The sequence below is a fragment of the Tarenaya hassleriana genome, unplaced genomic scaffold (genome assembly GCF_000463585.1).
Source record: "Tarenaya hassleriana unplaced genomic scaffold, ASM46358v1 Cleome143, whole genome shotgun sequence".
In the NCBI taxonomy this organism is placed as follows: Eukaryota; Viridiplantae; Streptophyta; class Magnoliopsida; order Brassicales; family Cleomaceae; genus Tarenaya; species Tarenaya hassleriana.
In genome coordinates, this window is record NW_010964852.1 from 26,344 (window position 1) to 30,955 (window position 4,612).

Here is a 4,612-nt window from a genome sequence, read left to right on the forward strand (position 1 = left end):
GATTGAAGATTTCTTGAGCATCTCTCTACTCTCTCTCTATGATTTCTGCACTTTACCTTTGTTTTGCTTTGTTCTTGAACATGGGTTGTGAGTAGTTTTCTTGTTGTGGGATTAGGGATTAGCCCTCATGTAAGGATGTTTGTATTCACCTTTGGACCCAAGATTGTGCTTAGTTTAAACTTTCAAACTCTTGCATTGAATGGAATTTTTTCCTCATGATTATTTCACATCTCTCTTGAATGAATGTTTAGGGAGACCTAAGATTTATTGAATTGGGTGATGCAATTGCTTGGGTTTTGATTGCTAGAGATTGATGAATGGTGTTTAATGCTCCCCTTGGGATGAAAATCTCATGGGTAGATTTAGGATTGTGAATTCCATGGAGACATGGGTTCTTGGATTCTATGATGCATGCATTGAATTCAGTTGAGATTGAATGCGAAGAAATTCGGTTCAATCCAACTTAGGATTATGACAAGAGCGTTTAATGCATTCGGGGTTTCACTCTAAGCCATGAGAGTGGATAGGGTGCTCTCTTGGATAGCGGGTATTCGGTTCGAAAGAGTTGAACCCGACCTTATTTTTCGAATCCCTCACTTTAGAACAAGCACGATCTAGGTCCATTAATCCTTCCGGCATCCTTATATGATTGGTGATTCCCGAATCCCATAACCTTTTCCCTTTGATTATCTTCTCTTGAATATTGCTTGCCTTAATTTTAATTTCTCTCATTTAATTTTCTGCAGTTCCCAAAACCACAAAAACAATTCTCAAAATTTTATTTTCACCATTTTCCAAGTTTTAATCGATTCCTAGCTGAACCGTTTAAGTCCTTGTGTTCGACCCCGTTACTACATCATCCGTATACTTGCGGATACGTTGTGTTTCGGGTTATAAATTTAAAACTCGTCACACAAGTGATCAAGTTTTTGGCGCTGTTGCCAGAGACTTTTTACGGTTTCCGTAGCTAGGATAGATTGACTCTAGGTCAGTCTTTCCGGAGTTTTTGATTCTTTTTTTCAGTTTGATTTTTTGTGTTTTGTCCACTTCCTTTTTCTTTGAGTGTTTGTGTGATTTTTATTTTTCTCTTGAGTCGATTTTCCTTTGTTTCTTTTATTTCTTGATTTTGCTGTTTTTGTTTTTGCTGTTTTGTATTTCCTTAGACTTTGCTGGACTTGTTCTGGACATTTTCTGGACTCCTCTGGACTTTTTCAAATTTTTCTGGACTTTTCTAGAAATTTTCTGGACATTTTTTGGACTTTTCTGAATTTTTCTAGATTTTTTCGGATTTTTCTGGACTTTTCCGGAATCGCTATGGACTTTTTCGGGTACTTCTTTTTATTCTCTGCCTTTTTTTTTTGCTTCAATTCACCTTCTCTGGCTCTTTCTGGACTTTTATTTTTTGCAGGTTCCCTTAGTGCATGAGCAGACGATCTACTCGAAGATATCTTGACTTCGATTTTGAGTTTGCCTTAGATCCGGATATAAACAAAACAGAAAGGGAAATCCGCAGAAAATTAAGAGAGGACAGAATGGCAGAAGAGGCAGCAAGGGGTGAAGAGCAGCAAGAGAGCACGTCCTCGCTAATCTGGAGATGCTCGGAATGTACACGACACCTAAACACACTCAGTTGCTTTCGTGTATCAACCGACCACCCATAGACCATTTTGAGCTACATCCGCAATTCATTCAGATGTTGAATCAGACGAGCCTCAGAGGGAGACATAATGAGGACCCAAATTCCCATCTTACACAGTTTAAGATGTTATGTCGGTCCATCAAGAAGCCGCAAGGCATGACAATGGAAGACGTGATGATCGAGGCCTTTCCCTTCTCTTTGATGGACAAGGCGTGAGATTGTCTTTACATCTTGGAGCCGAATTCCATTTCTACGTGGGATGAGATGGAAGAAAAGTTCATGATGAAATACTACTCGCCCATGAAGATATAGTTGACGCTTAACAAGATCAACTCCTTCGCCTAAGAGGATGATGAGACTTTGTATGACGCTTGGGGAGAGATTCAAGGAGTATCAGAGAATATGTCCACACCACGGTATGGACCGCAAATATCTCCTCTCTATTTTCATACACGGTCTTAGAGACGATACAAGAGGATGGGTTGATACAGCATGCTGAGGTAGCGTGTATGACCTCTCTTTCGAAGCATTAGAGGCGCGGATTGCTAAGATGGCAAAAGGAAGAAGCATTTCAAGGGAAATGAGCAGCAGACGATCTTTGCCTAAGGCTGATGTAAAAGGGGGTATTAGTAAGTCTTCTGCTTTGCAAGCCGTTCTTTCGGAGCTCTCTGCCATCAAGCTACAGCTTGCTAAGTCCGGTTATTCAAACCCGCAAAAGGTTAAACCGGGCATGTACATGGTGGACCAAGCAGAAGAAGCTACAGAAGAAGTTGACTACGTGGGAAAAAGTCAATATAACAATCAGTCAAACTTCTATAATCCGGAGAATCGGAATCACCCTGGTTTTTCTTATGGCAACCCGCAAGGAGCATTGAACCCTCAGCATCAGAGCGGGTCTAGACCTCAGGGACCCCCAGGATTTCAGCCTAGGTACCAGAATCACGGATATCAGAGCCAAAATCAAGGGTATCAGAATCAAGGCCAGGACTACAATCATTGGAATCAGGGATACAGAGCTCCTCCGCCTCAGGCTAAGGAAGAAGAGTCAGAACTAAAGTCGATGTTGGCTCATCTGATGCACGATCAGAAGAACTCGTTTTCTAGCCTGAGCCACGAGATGCAAGGGTTTAAAGGGAAACAAGAGAGCTTTGAGCAGAGATTGGATGTGATGGATGCACATCTCAAGATGGTGGATAACTAGATTGCTCAACTTGCTTCCCAAGTTGCGAGACCCCAAGGCCAATTTCCGGGTAAGGCTGATCCTAACCCGAGGGAGCATATTAATGCTATAGGCTTGAGAAGCGCAAGACAGCTTCCGGAGACCTCCCATGTCGTCAGAGAAGAAGGAGAAGGTTCACATGAACCTCAGAGAGCCGCCTTAGATAAAGGCAAGAGCCACGTTGTAGAGGGGGAAGAGACGAGGTATATTATGCCTCCTCCACAAGCACCCCCTCTACCATTTCCATCTCGGTCAAAGAAGTACAATGAAGACAGTCAGTTTGCCAAGTTCACCAAGATGTTGGAAAGCTAGAAGTGACCATGCCTTTCCATGAGACAGTTCTCCAAATCCCATCCTATACGAAATTTTTGAAGGACATCATTACGAAGAAGAGGACGGTTGAGAAGGAGACAGTGGTACTTAGCATAGAGGTGAGTGCAGCTATATTGCATACGGAGTTACCGCAGAAGATGGCTGATCCCGATAGCTTCTCCATCCCGTGCAAATTGGAGAATCTGGAGATTGAGAGGGCGCTTTACGATTTGGGTGCAAGTGTCAGTTTGTTGTCTCTCTCCATATTCAAGAAACTTAATATCGGTGAGCTAAAACCGACAAGGATGGCGCTGCAATTGGCCAATAGATCGGTGAAGTATCTCGCTGGGATTTTAGAGGATGTGCCTCTTAAGATAGGAGAGTTCTACATCCTCGTCGACTTTGTTGTTCTGGACATGCCGAAGGATTCTAAAATCCCCATCATACTTGGTAGGCTGTTTCTGAACACGGCCGATGCTGTTGTGCATGTCAGAGAGGGTAGACTCACGACGAAGATTGGCGACGAGACTGTTGAGTTCAGACTTGATCAGAATCTTAAGCAGCCGCATTTGGTAGAGTCTTCCTTCTATCTAGATTTGATCGACACATTGGTCGATAAAGTGAGGGATGAGTTCAGAGATTCAAATCCCCTCGAGATGGCACTGAACGCGGTACAAGAGAGCATGTACTGCAATTGGGAGGAAGTTCGGAGCATCGTTCGGACTTTGGATGATATCTCAGAGATTGAGCTAGAGGGTTGTGTTGGTTTAGTGCTCTATGATGTACTGTTATGCGAGCTTTGTTTAGATGCATTTGATGTATTGACACTTTCGGTCTATTTATGGATGGATGAGTGTTTGATTCATTATATATTGTGCATGCTTTAATATGTTATGAAATCCATGTATTGTTATGAACAATACTAAACTCCCTAGTCATGTATCATTGTGGGAATAATGATATACTAAGACTAGTATGATGTGTAATTGATGATCATATAGATGATCATAGGTATTGGATACGATCACAATCATAGGTATTCGTTGGAGAACGGAATACTGGAATGACCCGCATGAGATTGTCACATGGACTAGCGTCATGACTTGAATCTCATATGGCCGTTCCATGATTGGATCCTAAGACCTGAGATATCTACGGAATCCAACATGAGGAGTTGCGTGCTTTGAATATGTCAAAGGTCATACATAACAGGAGGACTATAAAGGTGTGTATTAGGTACGAAACGAATCATGTGTTGGATTGTAGATAGTCAAGATGGGATTTGTACCTCTCGTAAAAGAGAGAGATATCGCTTGGCCCCTCGTGTGAGCGAGACTGTAGAAATGTGTGGTCGCACTATAGACGAACGTCGTCTATTTCAGACAGTCAAACTCAGTGAACGAGAAAGCAGTCGAATCAGATAAGGTGGTTTGTCCATGCCT